The 26,292-nt window shown below is 47.4% G+C and overlaps 1 protein-coding gene and 2 long non-coding RNA genes across 4 annotated transcripts in view; 1 reads left to right on the forward strand and 2 right to left on the reverse strand.

Moving 5' to 3' along the window:
* LOC125727366 (collagen alpha-1(XXI) chain-like) overlaps positions 1-752 on the reverse strand; it is a 41,519-nt gene extending 40,767 nt beyond the window's left edge. The window contains exon 1 of the mRNA XM_049004036.1: positions 609-752. The gene's annotated coding sequence lies outside the window, so the exon portion shown is untranslated. The remainder of the gene's footprint in view (positions 1-608) is intronic.
* A 436-nt stretch (positions 753-1,188) lies between these two features.
* Positions 1,189-9,070, forward strand: LOC125727375 (uncharacterized). 2 transcript variants are annotated; one of them, XR_007388732.1, is made up of 5 exons: positions 6,311-6,630; positions 7,376-7,537; positions 7,912-8,045; positions 8,329-8,939; positions 8,991-9,070. It is a non-coding gene; the product is annotated as an uncharacterized LOC125727375 (long non-coding RNA). The 2 variants fall into 2 exon arrangements; XR_007388731.1 differs by lacking the exons at positions 6,311-6,630; positions 7,912-8,045 and adding an exon at positions 1,189-1,346.
* Positions 9,071-9,132: 62 nt separating this feature from the next.
* LOC125727372 (uncharacterized) lies at positions 9,133-10,493 on the reverse strand. Its single transcript, XR_007388729.1, has 3 exons — positions 10,115-10,493; positions 9,548-9,668; positions 9,133-9,428 (listed from the first exon to the last, which is right to left on the reverse strand). It is a non-coding gene; the product is annotated as an uncharacterized LOC125727372 (long non-coding RNA).
* Positions 10,494-26,292: the final 15,799 nt, after the last annotated feature.

Raw genomic sequence — 26,292 nt, forward strand, 5'->3', positions numbered from 1 at the left:
GGAGCGTCATGCGGGACGCAATGGCCAATGGGAATCCACCGCACCCCCAGAGTGGCCAGCACCCGCATGTCGACCCCGGAGGCCGCTAATCGCCAAGCCAGAGTCCTGCCGGAAAGGGATCGGACCTGGACTCCGGTGGGCCGGTGGCTCTGTGCCTGTCTGTTCAGGGGAAGAGGTGCTTCACCCCGAATTCGCCTCCACAGCCCGTTCATCGCCACATCACTCCCTAAATAAACCTCACCCCTGGGGGGTGCTTGTCCAGAGCCTGGCCTCGTAGCACACATGCGAGACAGGTACGGTACTGGGAAGCTGGCAGCTTCTGAGGATCAGAGAACTGTGGATGGAAACTGCATTGGGGATCACCCAAAAGGGCAAGCATGTCCTGGGCTCAGAATGTCCCCTGGTACCACTGCCAGCTTTACCGGTACAGCTTTACTCAGTAATAGTTTGGAAAAGAAAAAAAATAATAATAATAATAATAAATAAATATAACACATTTGTAGGTATTTGTCACATTCTGTAATTATGTTCGAATAATTCGTTTTATTGCATTTTTTGGTAATAATATTAAAATACAGTACTTTAAAAATGTAAATTTTGTTACATACCTCTATTCCAAATGCCAAATTAATATATTCGCTCGTGAAGAGAATATCAAAAGCGGCTGTAGTAGGACTGACACATAAAACTTACAGGAGCGCAGGGTTTGATTCGCGGCCAGGAGGAGAAGCGCCTTTTATACGAAACCATCTGGTGACGTAGTTCTTCACGGGAGTTACTCCCTCTCTTATGAATGAGGGATGAGATAAAAAAAGAACTGTAAAATACCGTGTCGTACACTTTCCTGTTAAAGTGAATGAGCCTGGCATCAGATATAAACCAGGGTATTTTACAAATATTAATAAATTTGTATGTTGGGAGTTAGTATACCGATTATTCTGAATATTATTACAGTCTTCTTATATACAGTAACAACTTACTATGTAGTTATGTAATGAAGTGTAGCAACATTTATTCCTGCACATATAAAGCGTAATTAGCAAATATTTAGTTATTCCAGCACCTTCAGTTGCCAGCATCTCGCGCGCCTTTACTGCGCGCTTCCGCTTCTTCGGTCTTACACGTGCGGCGTAGCGCGAGCGCGCGCGTGCGCGAGGCAGACAGCGAGGCGCGCCACCGAGCGTCCACGCCCACGCACGCAACCGCGGTGCGCACAAACCCCAGAATTAGCGAGACTATTTTTGATCAAAGCCACCGCAAGACATGTGTAGCCGTTTCCAAAACGGGACACGTAGAAGACGAGAAGACAAAGCCACATCAGAGGGGGGTGGAGGTGACTACTGAAGGTGAACCCCGAGAAAGCGCCTGTAATTAATACCGTCACTTTCTTTAGAATACCGGAGTCCTCACTGTGCGATTGCATGGCATTAAGATCAGTAGACCTACATTTCCTTCTCCCTCTGATCCATAATTGATATGCAGTCCCATTGCTTTGTAATTAAGCAGAGTTTTATATGCATATGCTGTAGTGCAGTGCAGTATTCTGTTTCATTTGAGATACAAATATGTATCGGACATGAATGTATTACTGGAATACGCGGGACGAAACGTTTAGCCTCATTTTAAAGAAACTGGCTCATAATCCGTTGAATGTTTATTAAAAGCGCAGTGCTTTGTTGGATATTTTCTCTTTAATCTCCCTGCGGCCGGGTTAGTGAGTCGGGGGTTCGTTTTTGACATGTTACCCTTTAATTCTCAGAGGAAGTGTAGTTAGTGATGATTATCGGTAATTAGAGTTCATTAAAAAAATTATTATAACAACAAGTCAATTATCTGCGTTTCACATGCAAAGATGGGCGTTTTGCATTTTGCGGGGTACAGAAATATCACCAGAGCCATATGTACACGTGCTTCATATTGCTACACCTCAACTCAAATAAAAGGCCAGGAATAGAGTGGTATGAATTGACACTGTGGTGAGTATATCCTGTACATTAGGCCAATATAAACATGTGTTACCCATGTTCTAACAGCAAAAGCGTTTCTTCAGAATGATGTGTGTGTTTTAGTGGAAAATGTAAAAATTTTTGGGGAACATCTTACCTAGTAGGTGGTATTTATAAGCTCCTAGTATTTATGGATTCCTGATGGTTCGGTGGCAGAAAAACAAACATGAACAAAAGAGGAACATTGTTTTAGAACTTTCAGCTGGCAGTGGCGTGCTCCTCCTGTCTGCCCCGTGCTCCTCCTGTCTGCCCCGTGCTCCTCCTGTCTGCCCTATGCTCCTCCTGTCTGCCCCGTGCTCCTCCTGTCTGCCCCGTGCTCCTCCTGTCTGCCCTGTGCTCCTCCTGTCTGCCCCGCGCTCCTCCTGTCTGCCCCGTGCTCCTCCTGTCTGCCCCGTGCTCCTCCTGTCTGCCCCGTGCTCCTCCTGTCTGCCCCATGTCTGCAGGACCCATCCGTCATTCGCCGTGCTCCTCCTGTCTGCCCCGTGCTCCTCCTGTCTGCCCCATGTCTGCAGGATCCATCCGTCATTCGCTGTGCTCCTCCTGTCTGCCCCGCGCTCCTCCTGTTTGCCCCGTGCTCCCCCTGTCTGCCCCATGTCTGCAAGACTCATCCGTCATTCGGGGAATTCTTGGAAAAACCCCAAAAATATTTCTTGCTGAGAGAAAATTCGATTCAATTTCATTCATTTTAATATAGCGCCTTTCACAACAGAGTCATTCCTAGGCACTTTATGTGGAAGAAACATTAAATATCATTAGAGAGAGTAATACAGAACGGAGAAAAGGAGGGAAAGAAATTAAATAAACAAAGTCAGATAACAACAGAGGGGAGGAACCAAAAACTCCCAAGTGGGGCAATGGGGCACATTTTTGTATTTTGTAATAACAGAGCTTTAAATTAACCAAATTAATGAAAATATACAGTGCTCAGCATAAATTAGTACACCCCACTACATTTGTCAGAAAACCTTTAGTTTCCTTTCAGAATCAACATTTTCTATGAGATACTATATTACAAAATACTCTCACAAATGTGGGCCATTGATTGCAAACAAGATTTGTTGATTTGCACACACAAAAAAGTGATTTTCCTAACAAATTCACTCAAGCCCATGTTGCAAAAATGAGTACACCCCAATTATAGTCTTAGGAGAAAAGCCACACTTAAGACTACAAAATTCTAATTAACAGGCATTCAACCACAGGTGAGTCTAATGATTCATTTAAGAGGTGTCCAGCAGACAGGTGACTATAAAAGGGCATTACTTAACAAAGAAAAGCCCTTCCCATTTCATGCTGTCAGCAATGGCTCCACATGGAAGAGAAATGTCACAAAATCTGAGAAAGGCAATCATTTCTTTACACAAAAAAGGTGAGGGCTACAAGAAGATCAGCAAAGCTTTACCTATCAGTCAAAATACTGTAGCAAAAGTGATCCAAAAATTTAAGAAAGATGGAAGTGCAACGATCTTACAGCGACGTCCAGGCCGTCCACGGAAGTTAACATCTCGAGAGGAGCGTCTGCTGATGAGAAGGGTTGAAGAAAATCGCCATGCAAGTTCACTGCAGTTAGCTAAAGTAGTAGAAAGCCAAACTGGAGTGACCGTTTCCCGTGACACCATACGGCGCACACTGCAGAGGAATGGCATGCATGGGTATCGTCCACGAAGGAAGCCTCTCCTAAAGCCCATGCACAAAAAAGCACGCCTAGAATTTGCTAGGGCCCATGCGGAAAAAGATGAAGACTACTGGGACTCTATACTCTGGAGTGATGAGACAAAAATCCCTGTTTTTGGAACTACTTGTTTCAAAACTGTATGGCGTCGTAAAGGTGAGGATTTCAAAGAAAAATGCATGGTGCCTACAGTGAAGCATGGTGGTGGCAGTGTCCTTATGTGGGGCTGCATGAGTGCTGCTGGTGTTGGGGAGCTGCATTTCATTGATGGTATCATGAACTCAACAATGTACTGCTCTATACTGAAGGAGAAGATGCTGCCATCTCTCCATGCACTTGGTCGTCGTGCACTTTTCCAACACGACAATGATCCAAAACACACATCTAAAGCTACTGTTGCATTTCTGAAGAAGAACAGGGTGAAGGTGATTGAATGGCCAAGTATGTCTCCTGATCTGAACCCAATCGAACACCTGTGGGGAATTCTGAAGCGACAAGTTGAGCATCACTCTCCATCCAGCATCCAGGCTCTGAAACAGGTTATTCTTGAAGGATGGAAAAAGATAGATGTTGCAATATGTCGCCAACTTGTTCATTCCATGCCTAGAAGACTTGGTGCTGTCCTTAAAAATCACGGCGGTAATACAAAATACTAGATGTAGTACTTTTTGTTGCGGGGTGTATTCATTTTTGCTTCAACCAATTTGAGTAAAACTGAAGATTTTGTGATCTAAGTTATATTATTAACCTTAATTTCATGTTATGGAGTTAAACAAGTGTTCAATAAAACTCAGCCTTGTGAAAATTTTGGAAGTTATTCTTTTGTTCATTGAGCTACTGATTACATTCGTACTTTTCAAAGGGGGTGTACTCATTTATGCTGAGCACTGTATCAAAGAATAAATGGTCATTTAGAATGAATTTGCATCTGCTTACAGTATATTCCTCAAATAACAAAAATATAGAAGAATATTGGATGTAGGTGTGGTGGTGACCCCACAGCTTGGGGTCAGAATCCGAAAAAAGTGTCTGAGGTTGAACCAAAAACTGATTTTTGCAGGTCCATAACTTTGAAGTGCTTCCCCTGAGCTTACTTTTCTAAGATTCTGAAAGAGCAGGGAAAAGAAGGCCAGGACAGCAATTTTCAGCTCTCTTGCATGCTTAGAAATGAAGATATAATCTCCTGAAAACCCTTAGAAATTATATGCACGATTAGCGAGTACAGAAAAGGGGGCGTGGCACCCAAATTTGAAAGGGCCATAACTTTGGACTGCATCAGAATTTTTCAATAAAACTTGGGGAATTTTCAGTGTTCTCTATAAGGATCAAAATACCAAGTTTTCACACATCAAGAAGAACATCCCTCCCTCCCTGGACCAACATCCGTTTGCCTACCGGTCAAACTGGTCAGCTGAGGATGCCATTGCACTGGCCCTCCACACTGCCCTATCACACCTGGAGCAGCGGGACAGCTATGTGTGGATGCTGTTTATTGACTACAGCTCCGCCTTTAACACCATCTCCCCATCAAGCTGGCCATCAAACTGCACAACCTTGGACTGAACACACACCTGTGCAACTGGGTCTTGGACTTTCTGACCAACAGACCACAGACAATAAAGCATCTTCTTCTCTGCATGGACTCGTACGCACCCGTACTTTCAAAGTGCTTGTGGCCGCCCGAACTGCGAACGCATGCGTACACTGGTTTATTTATATTACTAATAAATATTATTTGAACAGGTTAAAGAAGTCGGGACAGTTCTGGGTTTGGACCTCATTGGTCCACTTCGTAAAACTGTAAGATGCAATAAATATGTATATAAATATGACAGATTTATTCACAAAGTGGGTCGTGGCTGAGCCCTCGAAGTCCAAGTCTGCATCTGACGTTTCTGCAGCTATAATCGGAAAGCTGTACACATTTGGTCTTATCAGTAAAATCATAACAGACCAAGGAAAAGATTCAATGAGGTACCAGGGGAAGAAATATTTTATCCTACTGAAATGTTTTTGTTTAGTTCCTTTTTAAAGATGGACACTGATTGCCAGTTTTTGCATTACTTCTCACTTTTTCGTATTTTTAATATATGTCTATGTAACCCCTCATATGTCTGCGTTGTGGTTTTCACTCAAAGAACGAGGGGACGTGGGACCATTGAGCGATTTTATTCACCCGGCACAAACAGCACAGAATTGGGATTCCGCGGGGCAGCACAGCTTGAGATACATAAGCAATGCGCTGGCTTAATTTCCAAAACTGAGCCATATTTATGAATAAAATAAAATACAAAATGAACATAAGAAAGTGCATGATATGTACCTGGCACAAACAGCAGAAAGTTGGGATTCCGCGGGGCAGCACAGCTTGAGATACATAAGCATTGCTAATATGGGGAGAAACGGAATATTAGCTATCCACACGTGTGGTTTCAAAACTTCGACAAAAATTCACTCAAAACTACATCAACAATAAGACAAAGTACACTGACATCATCTACAAGGTGGGAGGTGTAATCCCTATAAATCAGTGTTAATTTGGAACGTTCACTAAAGTATGGATAATTAATTACATCAGAGCGCTGTTTATATAGAATTTACCGCAGGCTTAATCTCCAAAATTGAGAGAGAACCAAGCAGTTCTACCTGATACCACTAGAGGTCAGTATATGCGAAAAGCTGGTTCACACATGAGTGCAAGTGGAAATAAAACGTCCACTGTTACATCTACTAAGTTTGCAATGTTCCCTGCAAGAATCACTGTTAGTATACGGATCAAATAGTGACGTACACTAAAAACCAGTGTGCGCATGCGTCCGCAGATCGGGCAGCCACAGTGCTGTTAAGGTCCCTCCTGGTGTCATGGGCGACATCGCGGACCCGTCGGTCCCCAAATCGACTACTATCCCATCCCAGCTACCCAGCTGGCCAGCGTACAAGCTGGCGGACCTTGTAGGTGTCCGCAGGCATCTTACGTTAGCAAGATAAGTTTGATGATAATTAATGCAGCTAGCGAATTACGCGAAAACCTATTATTTGGGGGCACAATAAGTTATCATATTGACCAGTAAACGACAAGAAACATAAACGACACAATCAAAGAAAATCTGCTGCCAAGTGAGGCAGCCCTGGCACTTGCCGCTTGCTGCATGCTGACCGCGCTTCTCTACCGGCAGGCAGCCTGTCGCTCATCCTGCTGGTCCCGGGTGTAGGAGGTCGGATTTCGGACCGTATTTTAAACCGCTGAAGTTGTGGCAGCGTAGTTGGAACAGCGAAGATAACAGGACTTAATATCGTAAAGCAGAAATAAGAGGAGTGAATATCACCGCTTGAATAATAAAGATGCGGATAAAGCGTTTTTCAATATGTTCAACTGTTTGTTCTTTTGCAATTTATTTTGAGGCGAAAATAAATTAACTGAATTCATGAGTCTCAATTATAAAGATGTACTTTAAATGCTGTATGTTTTGGAACTGAATTTTGGAAGCCGAATATTTTTGTGTTGAATATTTAAGCAATGAAATTACAAATGAAGTGTTTTCAGTTGAAATATTCAATGTTTAAATGTACACATATATTAAATTACAGTCCCTAAAAATTCAAAGAATCATCAATGCAATGCGTTTTTATTCGATAAGTGTAATTCAACGTATTTTTTTTTTCATGAACAACTTTTGTCATTAATTTACTTCCATAGTTTGGAACAGGAAAGATTACAACTTCTTGACGAAATGAAGAAGAGGAACAACTGCCAGATCATCAGTGAAAAACTAGAATTAACATTCTCCATACGCAGACAGGAAGTTGTGATACTTGTCAGTGACGTCAAAGATAGCCTGCTCTTTTTGATGCAGCACAGGTAATTTTATATTTTTATTTACCTTTATTTAACCAGGCAAGACAGATTAAGATCATGTTTCTTATTTACAACTGTGGCCCGGAAAGGGCAAAAACATTTTAAGAAAGATACATATATACAATTTAAACAAGATTACGAAAAAAAATAATAATAAAGAAATGAAGCAAGAAACAGTGAATAAGTTGCATGATTACGAAAAATGTCATAAAATATTATATAAACAATAAGAACATTGGAGCAGCAATGAAAAGAGTAGCAATGACTTGGAGCGGCTAGTCTAAATAATAGCGACACGCGTCTTTATAATAAGCTGAAATCCGAGATTGGAAAGCTGATTTAGGAATGAAATTATCCAGTTTTAACATTTTCTGCAGGTCATTCCAGTCTCTAGCAGCAGCGTTCTGAAAAGACGACAGGCCAAGTACAGAAGTAGCCTTAGGAACTGTCAACAGAATCAGATTAGCAGATCGAGTATTATACACAGAAGTAGAAAAGTGTAACAATTCCTGTAAGTAAGGAGGGGAAAAACCAAGGAGAGTTTTGTAAATAATCATAAGCCAATGGATTTTACGGCGGGTGTACAATGAAGACCAGTTGAGAGAAGAATACAGGGTACAATGATGGGTTTGAAAGGAGCATTTGTTATGAACCGGATGGCAGAATGATAAAGAACGTCGAGCTTCTGAAGCTGAAGCTGAATATATATTAATATACAGAATAACTTGTGCTACTTAAGATTCTGTGATTTATATTTATACTTGTGCCGGTTAACTGCGTCTCATTCTGTACAGATAAATGATGAATTGAGAAGGATCACCACCGTTAACCTGGAATCAACATTAATGGCAAAACTGGACCAATACTCCCCGAAAATAATGGTCTTGGATTCTTCGAGAGGAGGGGCTACAAAAATTAAGACCCAGCAAATTAGGAACATGTATGGATAAATAAATTAAATCTAGATTTTTTTTTTATAATTAACAGGCTGTTGTGTTTGGTACATTAGCTAATCATGATAATGAATTAATCTCATGAGCATTGTGGTTTGTCTTTTACTTGAGAGTGAATAGTGAAGCTAAATTTACTATTTGCACAGAAATAAAATTTCAAATGCAAAACCACTCGATTTGTACATCTTTTACTGTGTTCTCTATTTCATTCTTCTCTCAAGCAGAGAAGATGTGTAAAATCCATAATTACATAAACGCATTATATGTACCTTAGGAGTGCTGAGTAAATGCTTAATATCACAGCTAGGTTTAGGAGTGTAAATTGAGGGAAGTACTGGCCATAGGATTGGTATCAGGAGTTAATATTGAGTAAATACTTAGACATCACAGGTAAGATGAGAATGTATTAAGGTAAGTATTAAGCACATCACAAGTGAGTTAAATAAACTGAGGTGTGAAGTACTGTGTGATTATGGATAACTTTAAGTTAGGTAATACCTTAGTGTGTTACAGGTATCTTAGAAATATTTCTTGGGAAATCAACTACAAGGTAACTGAAATCCCGCAGTGGAAATAAGGAAGTGACACGAACATTAAAGATGGAGGATTGGAGCTGGTAAGGGTTCGTTCCCCATGGGCTGTTACAGTACTTGTCCACACACACTGTAATTTCTAGTCGAAAGCTTTGGACAGAGACAGGATCAAAGATTAAAACAAAGCAAATGGCATGTAGAGAATAATTACGTAACGGAAGTAACCTGCTTAACCTGGCCTCATATGTTTTCATTTCCTAATATGCATAATGATATTTGCATATCAGAAAGCACATTCTGATGAATGTCTCTCCTTTCCTACTAATGTCCTGTAACCCTTTGGAGAGATTTAATTTCCATTTTTCAGAAAGAAGGAGAGAGGTTGCTATCTGTTCCCTGTTGGTGTATCTGAAGGAAAAAGAAGAGGATCTCTTCAGAGAAGACTTGGTAGGTACATCTGATGATTTTGTGTTACTGTCATCTCCCTAAACAGAACATACAATACTGATATGCTGTTTATTACCCACCTGGCAGGATGGTGAAGTGCAGCTTCCTGGATGGGTTATGAAGATTGTTGTCATCAGGAGCCCAGTACTGTCTGACCCAGCCAGGGCAAAGATGGTCACAGACGGGACAGATGTCATGTATCTGTATAATTAAAATCATTTAAGAGACATTGTAGGATGTATTGAGCATTTAAATTAAGCTGGACATTTTTTATCGTTTTCTTGTAAATTTTTTTTTTTATTTTTTTTTTTGTGTTTTGCAATCTACAGCAAATGTGCTGTTGACACCAAGTTGAGTTGAAGACTAAGCACATCTAGCTAAATTGACGTTTATAGCCCTGCTATAAATCCGACCTTTAATTTGTAATGTCCTGTGTTTTTGATACCATTTTAGATAAGGGTTTATTCAACTTTATGGCTGTTTTGGAGACTATACAGTATTCAGTAGAATACTTAACTAATTAAATAGATCTAACAAATTATTTTTTAAAGTGTAAGTCGGCAGTACTCTTTATCCTTGCTTTCATAGCCCTTTCATTATGAACATTCATGAGGCTGGTGTCTTGGCTGCCCCTGTCCTCGACGTACCTCTCCAGGCCCTGTTCTACGGGTCTCTCATGGCTGGACTCTGCTCAGTCTGACGCCGTCGGTCTCACCAGTCCCATGTCTGACTTGGTGTACATTGGGACCGGTCTTCTCCTGTTTAACTGCCCCATAGGCCTTGTACTCTGCTTCTCTGGGACTTTCCTCAAATCACGTTCTGATTTGGTTTTTCTCGTGTCCAGTCCAGCTCTCATGTTGTCTGGCTGCTTTGACACGGTGCCCCTGCCCAGCCTGCTTCTCACAATCCTGCGTCGAAGCTGCTCTCCATCATCTTTCTGCTCCCCTTCAGAGTCACACATACATACACACACTCACAGCACCCTGTTAGAGCGCGCGTACACAAACACACATACACACACAGCGCCATTAGAGCGCGAGTACACACACACAGCACCGTTAGAGCGCACGTACAAGCACACAAACACACACACAGACATACACACACAGCGCTGCTAGAGCGCGCATACACACACACACAGCGCCGTTAGAGTGCGCGTACACACACACATACACACACAGATATACACACACAGCGCCGTTAGAGCGCGCGTACACACACACACATACACACACAGATATACACACACAGCGCTGTTAGAGCACGCGTACGCACAAACATACACACACACAGACATACACACACAGCGCCGTTAGAGCGTGCGTACACACACAAACACACACACAGCAACGTTAGAGCGTGCGTACACACACACATACACACACAGACATACACACACAGCGCTGTTAGAGCGCGCATACACACACAAACACACACACAGCAACGTTAGAGCGTGCGTACACACACACATACACATACAGTCACAGCAGCCTGTTAGAGCGTACGCACACACACATACACACAGCATCGTTTGAGCGCGCGTATACACACACATACACACACACAGACATACACACACAGCACCGTTAGAGTGCGCGTACACACACACATACACATACAGTCACAGAACCCTGTTAGAGCGCGCGTACACACACATACACCAACACACACACTTACACACACAGCGCTGTTAGAGCGAGCGTACGCACACACACATACACACAGCATCGTTAGAGCGCGCGTACACACACACATACACACACAGCGCCGTTAGAGCGTGCGTACACATACACACATACACACAGCATCGTTAGAGCGCGCGTACACACTCACACACACACAGCGCCTTTAGAGCGTGCGTACACATACACACACAGACATACACACACAGCGCTGTTAGAGCACGCGTACACACACACATACACACAGACATACACACACAGCGCTGTTAGAGCACGCGTACACACACACACACAGCGCCGTTAGAGCACACGTACACACACACACACAGATATACACACACAGCGCTGTTAGAGCGCGCGTGCACACACACACACAGCGCCGCTAGAGCGCGCGTACACACACACATACACACACAGCGCCTTTAGAGCGTGCGTACACACACACATACACACACAGACATACACACACAACGCTGTTAGAGCGCGCGTACACACACACACAGAGCACCGTTAGAGCGCGCGTACACACACACACACAGACATACACACACAGCGCTGTTAGAGCACGCGTACACACACACATACACACAGACATACACACACAGCGCTGTTAGAGCACGCGTACACACACACACACACAGCGCCGTTAGAGCACGCGTACACACACACAGCGCTGTTAGAGCGCGCGTGCACACACACACACAGCGCCGCTAGAGCGCGCGTACACACACACATACACACACAGCGCCTTTAGAGCGTGCGTACACACACACATACACACACAGACATACACACACAACGCTGTTAGAGCGCGCGTACACACACACACAGCGCCGTTAGAGTGCGCACGCGTACACACACACACATATACACACAGCGCCATTTGAGCGCGTACTCACACACACTTACACACACAGCGCCATTAGTGCGCGCGTACACACAGACACACACACACATACACACACAGCGCCATTAGAGCGCGTACTCACACACACATACACACACAGCGCCATTAGAGCGCGCGTACACACACACACACATACACAGGAAGCGCCGTTAGAGTGCGCATACGCACACATACACACACAGCGCCGTTAGAGTGCGCGTACACACACACACATACACAAACAGCGCCGTTACAGCGCGCGTACACACACACACACACAGCGCTGTTAGAGCGTGCGTACACACACACACATGCATTCACAGCCCCGTTAGAGTGCGCGTACACACACACATACACACACAGCGCCATTTGAGCGCGATTACACCCACACACAGCGTCATTAGAGCGCACATACACACACAGCGCCATTAGAGCGAGCGTACACACACACGCATACACACACAGCGCCTTTAGAGTGCGCGTACACACACACACACAGACACTCATACACACACAGCGCCGTTAGAGCGTGCGTACACACACACATACAAACACAGCGCCAATAGAGTGCGCATACGCACACATACACACACAGTGCCATCAGAGTGCGCGTACACATACACACATACACACACAGCACCGTTAGAGTGTGCGTACAGAAATACACACACAAACACACAGCTTCGTTAGAGTGCGCGTACACACACACACATACACACAGCGCCATTAGAGTGCGCGTACACACACACATATACACACAGCGCCATTAGAGTGCGCGTACACACACACATATACACACAGCGCCATTAAAGCGCGCATACACACACACATATACACACAGCACTGTTAGAGCGTGCGTACAGACACACATACACACACAGCGCCGTTAGACTGCGCATTCACACACACATACACACAGCGCCATAAGAGCGGGCGTACACACACACACACATAAACACACAGCTTCGTTAGAGCGCGCGTACACACACACACATATGCACACAGCGCCATTAGAGCGCGCGTACACACTCACACATACACATACAGCGCCGTTAGAGTGCGCGTAGACACACACATACACACAAAGCACCATTAGAGCGCGCGTACAGACACACATATACACACAGCGCCATTAGAGCGCGCGTACACACACACACATACACACACAGCGCCGTTAGACTGCGCATTCACACACACATACACACAGCGCCATTAGAGCATGCGTACACACACACACACACATAAACACACAGCTTCGTTAGAGCGCGCGTACACACACACACATACACACAGCGCTGTTAGAGCGTGCGTACACACACACACTCACATACACTCACAGCCCCGTTAGAGTGCGCGTACACACACACACACATACACACACAGCGCCATTTGAGCGCGTACTCACACACACATACACACACAGCGCCATTAGAGCGCGCGTACACACACACACATACACAAACAGCGCCGTTAGAGTGCGCGTACACACACACACACATACACACAGCGCCGTTAGAGCGCGCGTACACACACACACACACACACAGCGCTGTTAGAGCGTGCGTACACACACACACATACACACACAGCGCCTTTAGAGTGCGCGTACACACACACACACAGACACTCATACACACAGCGCCATTAGGGCGCGCGTAGACACAAACACACAGCGCTGTTAGAGCGTGCGTACACACACACACATACACACACAGCGCCATTAGAGTACGCGTACACACACACACATATACACACAGCACCGTTAGAGTGTGCGTACACAAACACACATACACACACAGCACCGTTAGAGTGTGCGTACACAAACACACACACAAACACACAGCTTCGTTAGAGCGCGCGTACACACACACACATACACACTGCACTGCTAGAGAGCGCGTAAACACATACACATATACACACAGCGCCATTAGAGTGCGCGTACACATACACATATACACACAGCGCCATTAGAGTGCGCGTACACACACACACATACACACACAGCGCTGATAGAGTGCGCGTACACACACACATACACACACAGCGCCGTTAGAGCGCGTACACCCACACACATACACACAGCGCCATTAGAGCGCGCGTACACACACACATATACACACAGCGCCATTAGAGCGCGCATACACACACACATATACACGCAGCGCCATTAGAGAGCGCGTACACACACACAGATACACACACAGCGCTGTTAGAGTGCGCGTACACACACACATACACACACAGCGCCGTTAGAGCGCGTACACCCACACACATACATAGCGCTGTTAGGGTGTGCGTACACACACACACAGCGCCATTAAAGCGGGCGCAAACACACACATACACACAGCGCCATTAGAGAGTGCGTACACACACACACATACACACACAGCGCCATTAGAGCGTGCGTAAACACACACACATACAAACACAGCACTGTTACAGTGTGCGTACACAAACACACAGCTTCGTTAGGGCGCACGTACACACACACACAAAAATACACCGCACCGTTAGAGCGCGCGTGCACACATATACACACACAGCGCCATTAGAGCGTGCGCACGCACAAACACACACACAGCGCCGTTAGAGTTCGCGTACACACACACACAGCGCCGTTTGAGCGCGTACACACACACACATACACACAGCGCTGTTAGAGCGTGCGTACGCACACACACATACACACACATATACACACAGCGCTGTTAGAGTGCGCGTACAAACTCACACATACACACACAGCGCCGTTAGAGTGTGCGTACACACAGACACACATACACACACAGCGCTATTAGAGTGCGCGTACACACACACACATACACACACAGCGCTGTTAGAGCGTGGGTACACACACATACAAACACAGCGCCGTTAGAGCGCACGTACACACACACACACATACACACACAGCGCTGTTAGAGCGCACGTACACACACACACAGCGCCGTTAAAGCGCGCGTACACACACACACAGCGCTATTAGAACGTGCGTACACACACACACACACATACTCACACAGCGCCATTAGAGCGCACGTACACACACACACACATCGCAGTTAGAGTGCGCGTACACACACACACACACACATACACACACAGCGCCATTAGAGCGCACGTACACACACACACACATCGCAGTTAGAGTGCGCGTACACACACACACACACACACATCGCAGTTAGATTGCGCATACACACACACACACAGCGCTATTAGAACGTGCGTACACACACACACACACATACTCACACAGCGCCATTAGAGCGCACGTACACACACACACACATCGCAGTTAGAGTGCGCGTACACACACACACACACACATACTCACACAGCGCCATTAGAGCGGACGTACACACACACACACATCGCAGTTAGAGTGCGCGTACACACACACACACACACTCACACATCGCAGTTAGAGTGCGCATACACACACACACACAGCACTATTAGAACGTGCGTACACACACACACACACATACACACACAGCGTCGTTAGAGTGCGCGTACATACAGACACAGCGCCGTTAGAGCGTGCGTACACACACACACACATACTCACACAGCACCGTTAGAGCGCACGTACACACACACACACATCGCAGTTAGAGTGCGCGTACACACACATACACACACATCGCAGTTAGAGTGCGCGTACACACACACATACACACACAACGCCATTAGAGCGCGCGTACACATACACACACACACAGCGCCGTTAGAGCGCGTACACACACACACACACAGCGCTATTAGAACGTGCGAACACACACACACACACATACACACACAGCGTCGTTAGAGTGCGCATACATACACACACAGCGCCGTTAGAGCGTGCGTACACACACACACACATACTCACACAGCACCGTTAGAGCACACGTACACACACAACCACATCGCAGTTAGAGTGCGCATACACACACACACACATATACACACAGCGCCATTAGAGTGCGCATACGCACACATACACACACAGCGCCATCAGAGTGCGCGTACACACACACACATACACACACAGCACCGTTAGAGTGTGCGTACAGACACACACACACAAACACACAGCTTCGTTAGAGTGCGCGTACACACACACACATACACACTGCACTGCTAGAGAGCGCGTAAACACATACACATATACACACAGCGCCATTAGAGTGCGCGTACACACACACATATACACACAGCGCCATTAAAGCGCGCATACACACACACATATACACACAGCACTGTTAGAGCGTGCGTACAGACACACATACACACACAGCGCCGTTAGACTGCGCATTCACACACACATACACACAGCGCCATAAGAGCGGGCGTACACACACACACACATAAACACACAGCTTCGTTAGAGCGCGCGTACACACACACATATACACACAGCGCCATTAGAGCGGACGTACACACACACACACATCGCAGTTAGAGTGCGCGTACACACACACACACACACTCACACATCGCAGTTAGAGTGCGCATACACACACACACACAGCACTATTAGAACGTGCGTACACACACACACACACATACACACACAGCGTCGTTAGAGTGCGCGTACATACAGACACAGCGCCGTTAGAGCGTGCGTACACACACACACACACATACTCACACAGCACCGTTAGAGCGCACGTACACACACACACACATCGCAGTTAGAGTGCGCGTACACACACATACACACACATCGCAGTTAGAGTGCGCGTACACACACACATACACACACAACGCCATTAGAGCGCGCGTACACATACACACACACACAGCGCCGTTAGAGCGCGTACACACACACACACACAGCGCTATTAGAACGTGCGAACACACACACACACACATACACACACAGCGTCGTTAGAGTGCGCATACATACACACACAGCGCCGTTAGAGCGTGCGTACACACACACACACATACTCACACAGCACCGTTAGAGCACACGTACACACACAACCACATCGCAGTTAGAGTGCGCATACACACACACACACATACACACACAGCGCCATTAGAGTGCGCATACGCACACATACACACACAGCGCCATCAGAGTGCGCGTACACACACACACATACACACACAGCACCGTTAGAGTGTGCGTACAGACACACACACACAAACACACAGCTTCGTTAGAGTGCGCGTACACACACACACATACACACTGCACTGCTAGAGAGCGCGTAAACACATACACATATACACACAGCGCCATTAGAGTGCGCGTACACACACACATATACACACAGCGCCATTAAAGCGCGCATACACACACACATATACACACAGCACTGTTAGAGCGTGCGTACAGACACACATACACACACAGCGCCGTTAGACTGCGCATTCACACACACATACACACAGCGCCATAAGAGCGGGCGTACACACACACACACATAAACACACAGCTTCGTTAGAGCGCGCGTACACACACACATATACACACAGCGCCATTAGAGCGCGCGTACACACTCAGACATACACATACAGCGCCGTTAGAGTGCGCGTAGACACACACATACACACAAAGCACCATTAGAGCGCGCGTACAGACACACATATACACACAGCGCCATTAGAGCGCGCGTACACACACACACATACACACACAGCGCCGTTAGACTGCGCATTCACACACACATACACACAGCGCCATTAGAGCATGCGTACACACACACACACACATAAACACACAGCTTCGTTAGAGCGCGCGTACACACACACACATACACACAGCGCTGTTAGAGCGTGCGTACACACACACACTCACATACACTCACAGCCCCGTTAGAGTGCGCGTACACACACACACACATACACACACAGCGCCATTTGAGCGCGTACTCACACACACATACACACACAACGCCATTAGAGCGCGCGTACACACACACACATACACAAACAGCGCCGTTAGAGTGCGCGTACACACACACACACACATACACACAGCGCCGTTAGAGCGCGCGTACACACACACACACACACAGCGCTGTTAGAGCGTGCGTACACACACACACATACACACACAGCGCCTTTAGAGTGCGCGTACACACACACACACAGACACTCATACACACAGCGCCATTAGGGCGCGCGTAGACACAAACACACAGCGCTGTTAGAGCGTGCGTACACACACACACATACACACACAGCGCCATTAGAGTACGCGTACACACACACACATATACACACAGCACCGTTAGAGTGTGCGTACACAAACACACATACACACACAGCACCGTTAGAGTGTGCGTACACAAACACACACACAAACACACAGCTTCGTTAGAGCGCGCGTACACACACACACATACACACTGCACTGCTAGAGAGCGCGTAAACACATACACATATACACACAGCGCCATTAGAGTGCGCGTACACACACACATATACACACAGCGCCATTAGAGCGCATATACACACACACATATACACACAGCGCCATCAGAGTGCGCGTACACACACACACATACACACACAGCACCGTTAGAGTGTGCGTACACAAACACACACACAAACACACAGCTTCGTTAGATCGCGCGTACACACACACACATACACACTGCACTGCTAGAGAGCGCGTAAACACATACACATATACACACAGCGCCATTAGAGTGCGCGTACACACACACACATACACACACAGCGCTGATAGAGTGCGCGTACACACACACATACACACACAGCGCCGTTAGAGCGCGTACACCCACACACATACACACAGCGCCATTAGAGCGCGCGTACACACACACATATACACACAGCGCCATTAGAGCGCGCATACACACACACATATACACGCAGCGCCATTAGAGAGCGCGTACACACACACAGATACACACACAGCGCTGTTAGAGTGCGCGTACACACACACATACACACACAGCGCCGTTAGAGCGCGTACACCCACACACATACATAGCGCTGTTAGGGTGTGCGTACACACACACACAGCGCCATTAAAGCGGGTGCAAACACACACATACACACAGCGCCATTAGAGAGTGCGTACACACACACACATACACACACAGCGCCATTAGAGCGTGCGTAAACACACACACATACAAACACAGCACTGTTACAGTGTGCGTACACAAACACACAGCTTCGTTAGGGCGCACGTACACACATACACAAATATACACCGCACCGTTAGAGCGCGGGTGCACACATATACACACACAGCGCCATTAGAGCGTGCGTACACACAAACACACACACAGCGCCGTTAGAGTTCGCGTACACACACACACAGCGCCGTTTGAGCGCGTACACACACACACATACACACAGCGCTGTTAGAGCGTGCGTACGCACACACACATACACACACATATACACACAGCGCTGTTAGAGTGCGCGTACAAACTCACACATACACACACAGCGCCGTTAGAGTGTGCGTACACACAGACACACATACACACACAGCGCTATTAGAGTGCGCGTACACACACACACATACACACACAGCGCTGTTAGAGCGTGGGTACACACACATACAAACACAGCGCCGTTAGAGCGCACGTACACACACACACAGCGCCGTTAAAGCGCGCGTACACACACACACAGCGCTATTAGAACGTGCGTACACACACACACACACATACTCACACAGCGCCATTAGAGCGAACGTACACACACACACACATCGCAGTTAGAGTGCGCGTACACACACACACATACACACACAGCGCCATTAGAGCGCACGTACACACACACACACATCGCAGTTAGAGTGCGCGTACACACACACACACACACACACACACATCGCAGTTAGATTGCGCATACACACACACACACAGCGCTATTAGAACGTGCGTACACACACACACACACATACTCACACAGCGCCATTAGAGCGCACGTACACACACACACACATCGCAGTTAGAGTGCGCGTACACACACACACACACATACTCACACAGCGCCATTAGAGCGCACGTACACACACACACACATCGCAGTTAGAGTGCGCGTACACACACACACACACACACACACATCGCAGTTAGAGTGCGCATACACACACACACACAGCGCTATTAGAACGTGCGTACACACACACACACACATACACACACAGCGTCGTTAGAGTGCGCGTACATACAGACACAGCGCCGTTAGAGCGTGCGTACACACACACACACATACTCACACAGCACCGTTAGAGCGCACGTACACACACACACACATCGCAGTTAGAGTGCGCGTACACACACATACACACACATCGCAGTTAGAGTGCGCGTACACACACACATACACACACAACGCCATTAGAGCGCGCGTACACACACACACAGCGCCGTTAGAGCGCGTACACACACACACACACAGCGCTATTAGAACGTGCGAACACACACACACACACATACACACACAGCGTCGTTAGAGTGCGCGTACATACACACACAGCGCCGTTAGAGCATGCGTACACACACACACACATACTCACACAGCACCGTTAGAGCACACGTACACACACAACCACATCGCAGTTAGAGCGCGCATACACACACACACACATACACACACAGCGCCATTAGAGTGCGCATACGCACACATACACACACAGCGCCATCAGAGTGCGCGTACACACACACACATACACACACAGCGCCATTAGTGCGCACGTACGGACACACACACACACACACAGCGCCATTAGAGCGCGCGTACTCACACACACACAGCGCTGTTAGAGCGTGTGTACACACACATGCACACACAGCACTGTAAGAGTGCGCGTACACACACACACACATACACACAGAGCCATTAGAGCGCGCGTACACACACACAGATACACCCAGCGCTGTTAGGGCGTGTGTACACACACACACATACAAACACTGCGCCGTTAGAGTGCGGGTACACACACACATACACACACAGCGCCATTAGAGCGCACGTACGGACACACACACACACACAGCGCCATTAGAGCGCGCGTACACACACACACACACAGCGCCATCAGAGTGCGCGTACACACACACACATACACACACAGCGCCATTAGAGCGCACGTACGGACACACACACACACACACACAGCGCCATTAGACCGCGCGTACTCACACACACACAGCGCTGTTAGAGCGTGTGTACACACACATGCACACACAGCACTGTAAGAGTGCGCGTACACACACACACATACACACAGAGCCATTAAAGCGTGCGTACACACACACATACACACACAGCGCCATTAGAGTGCGCGTACACACACACACACACGTACACACAGCGTCATTAGAGCGCGCATACACACAGACACACATACACACACAGCGCCGTTAGAGCGTGCGTTCACACACACACACACATACACACACAGCGCCATTAGAGTGCGCATACGCACACATACACACACAGCGCCATCAGAGTGCGCGTACACACACACACATACACACACAGCACCGTTTGAGTGTGCGTACACAAACACACACACAAACACACAGCTTCGTTAGAGTGCGCGTACACACACACACATACACACTGCACTGCTAGAGAGCGCATAAACACATACACATATACACACAGCGCCATTAGAGTGCGCGTACACACACACATATACACACAGCGCCATTAAAGCGCGCATACACACACACATATACACACAGCGCCATTAGAGAGCGCGTACACACACACACATACACACACAGCGCTGTTAGAGTGCGCGTACACACACACATACACACAGCGCCATTAGAGCGCTCGTAAACACACACACATACACACACAGCGCCATTAGAGCGCGCATACACACACACATATACACACAGCGCCATTAGAGAGCGCGTACACACACACGCATACACACACAGCGCTGTTAGAGTGCGGGTATACACACACAAACACACACATACAAACACAACACCGTTAGAGCGCGCGTACACACACACACATACACACACAGCGCCGTTAGAGTGTGCGTACACACACACACACATACACACAGCGCTGTTACAGCGTGGGTACACACACACACATACACACACAGCGCCGTTAGAGCGTGCGTACACACACACATACAAACACAGCACCGTTAGACCGCGCGTACACACGCACACACATACACACAGCGCTGTTAGAGCGTGCGTACAGACACACATACACACACAGCGCCGTTAGACTGCGCATTCACACACACATACACACAGCGCCATAAGAGCGTGCGTACACTCACACACACATAAACACACAGCTTCGTTAGAGCGCGCGTACACACACACATATACACACAGCGCCATTAGAGCGCGCGTACACACACACACATACACACACATCGCTGTTAGAGCGTGGGTACACACACATACAAACACAGCGCCGTTAGAGCGCACGTACACACACACACACATACACACACAGCGCTGTTAGAGCGCATGTACACACACACACAGCGCCGTTAGAGCGCGCGTACACACACACACAGCGCTATTAGAACGTGCGTACACACACACACACACACATACTCACACAGCGCCATTAGAGCGCACGTACACACACACACACATCGCAGTTAGAGTGCGCGTACACACACACACACACACATCGCAGTTAGAGTGCGCATACCCACACACACACACAGCGCTATTAGAACGTGCGTACACACACACACACACACATACTCACACAGCACCATTAGAGCGCACGTACACACACACACACATCGCAGTTAGAGTGCGCGTACACACACACACACATACACACACAGCGTCGTTAGAGTGCGCGTACATACAGACACAGCGCCGTTAGAGCGTGCGTACACACACACACACATACTCACACAGCACCGTTAGAGCGCACGTACACACACACACACATCGCAGTTAGAGTGCGCGTACACACACATACACACACATCGCAGTTAGATTGCGCGTACACACACACATACACACACAACGCCATTAGAGCGCGCGTACACATACACACACACACAGCGCCGTTAGAGCGCGTACACACACACACACACAGCGCTATTAGAACGTGCGAACACACACACACACACATACACACACAGCGTCATTAGAGTGCGCGAACATACACACACAGCGCCGTTAGAGCGTGCGAACACACACACACACACATACACACACAGCGTCATTAGAGTGCGCGAACATACACACACAGCGCCGTTAGAGCGTGCGTACACACACACACACATACTCACACAGCACCGTTAGAGCACACGTACACACACACACACACACATCGCAGTTAGAGTGCGCATACACACACATACACACACAGCGCCGTTAGGGCGCGTACACACACACATATACACACAGCGCCATTAGAGCGCGCATGCACACACACATATACACACAGCGCCATTAGAGCGCGCATACACACACACATATACACACAGCGCCATTAGAGAGCGCGTACACACACACACACATCGCAGTTAGAGTGCGCGTACACACACACACACACATACACACACAGCGCCATTAGAGCACACGTACACACACACACACACACACATCGCAGTTAGAGTGCGCATACACACACACACACATACACACACAGCGCCGTTAGGGCGCGTACACACACACATATACACACAGCGCCATTAGAGCGCGCATGCACACACACATATACACACAGCGCCATTAGAGAGCGCGTACACACACACAGATACACACACAGCGCTGTTAGAGTGCGTACACCCACACACATACACACAGCGCTGTTAGGGTGTGCGTACACACACACACAGCGCCATTAGAGCGGGCGCAAACACACACATACACACAGCGCCATTAGAGCGCACGTACACACACATACATACACACACAGCGCCATTAGAGCGCGCGTACACACACACACACACACAGCACCATTAGAGCGCGCGTAAACACACACACATACACACACAGCGCTGTTACAGTGTGCGTATACAAACACACAGCTTCGCTAGGGCGCACGTACACACACACACAAATATACACCGCACCGTTAGAGCGCGCGTACACACACATACACACACAGCGCCATTAGAGCGCGCGTACACACGCACATTCACACAGCGCTGTTAGAGCACGCGTACACACAAACACACACACAGCGCCGTTAGAGTTCGCGTACACACACACACAGCACCGTTTGAGCGCGTACGCACACACACATACACACACACATACACACAGCGCTGTTAGAGTGCGCGTACACACTCACACATACACACACAGCGCCGTTAGAGTGTGCGTACACACAGACACACATACACACACAGCGCTATTAGAGTGCGCGTACACACACACACATACACACACAGCGCCGTTAGAGTGCGCTTACACACACACATACAAACACAGCGCCGTTAGAGTGCACGTACACACACACATACACACACAGCGCCATTAGAGTGCGCGTACACACACAAAAATACAGTGCAATTAGAGCGTGCGTACACACAAACACACACACTGCGCCGTTAGAGTTCGCGTACACACACACACAGCGCCGTTTGAGCACGTACGCACACACACATACACACACACACACACACACAGCGCCGTTAGAGTGCGCTTACACACACACACATACAAACACAGCGCCGTTAGAGTGCGCGTACACACACACATACACACACAGCGCCATTAGAGTGCGCGTACACACACAAAAATACAGTGCAATTAGAGCGTGCGTACACACACACAGTGCCGTTTGAGCGCGTACGCACACACACATACACACACACATACACACAGCGCTGTTAGAGTGCGCGTACACACTCACACATACACACACAGCGCCGTTAGAGCGCGTACACACACACATAGCACCGTTAGAGCGCGTACACACACACACATACACACAGCGCTGTTAGAGCGTGCGTACACACACACACATAGCGCTGTTAGAGTGCGCGTACACACACACACACATACACACAGCGCTGCTAGAGAGCGCCTAAACACACACACACACACAGCGCCGTTACAGCACGTACACACACACACATACAAACACTGCGCCGTTAGAGTGCGGGTACACACACACATACACACACAGCGCCATTAGAGCGCACGTACGGACACACACACACACAGCGCCATTAGAGCGCGCGTACTCACACACACACAGCGCTGTTAGAGCGTGTGTACACACACATGCACACACAGCACTGTAAGAGTGCGCGTACACACACACATACACACAGAGCCATTAGAGCGTGCGTACACACACACATACACACACAGCGCCATTAGAGTGCGCGTACACACACACACACACACGTACACACACAGCGTCATTAGAGCGCGCATACACAAAGACACACATACACACACAGCGCCGGTAGAGCGCGCGTACACACACACACAGCGCTGTTAGAGCGTGTGTACACACACACACGGCACCCTGTTAGAGCGTGCGTGCACACACACACTCACAACTGCCTGTTAGAGCACGCATGCACACTCACACACAGCACCCTATTAGAGCATGCGTGCACACTCACACACAGCACCCTATTAGAGCACGCATGCACACTCACACACAGCACCCTATTAGAGCATGCGTGCACACACACACAAACACACACTCAGAACAGCTTGTTAGAGCACGCATGCACACGCACACACACAGTCACAGCAGCATGTTAGAGCGCGTGTACACACACACACACAGCACCCTGTTAGAGCGTGCGTGCACACACACACACTCACAACAGCCTGTTAGAGCACGCATGCACACGCACACAGTCACAGCACCATGTTAGAGCGCACGTACACACACACACACTCACAACAGCCTGTTAGAGCACACATGCACACACACACACACACACACTCTCATGCTATGTATGAATGAATGTATATATATATATTAAAATAAATAAAATTAATTTTATTAAGTAATTAAATTTGTTTCATGAAATAACTATTTAAAGAAATTAATAATTAAGAGTACTATTTAGGTACTATATACACATCGGTAGTATGTGCATGTATACAAACACACACACAGTACCTAAATAGTACTCTTAATTATTCCTTTAAATAGCTATTTCATAAAGCAAATATAAAATTACTTAATAAAATAATAATTTTACTTACTTCAATCGAGTGAAGCAGGGCAGTTAAAAGATATAATGTAAAGTTTTTTGTTAAATGGTTATCATATACATTGATTGAGTGTCATTGTGTTAGTTATGTTCAGCTGCAGCAATAAAGTTAAT

The sequence above is a fragment of the Brienomyrus brachyistius genome, unplaced genomic scaffold (assembly GCF_023856365.1).
Source record: "Brienomyrus brachyistius isolate T26 unplaced genomic scaffold, BBRACH_0.4 scaffold95, whole genome shotgun sequence".
Classification (NCBI taxonomy): domain Eukaryota; kingdom Metazoa; phylum Chordata; class Actinopteri; order Osteoglossiformes; family Mormyridae; genus Brienomyrus; species Brienomyrus brachyistius.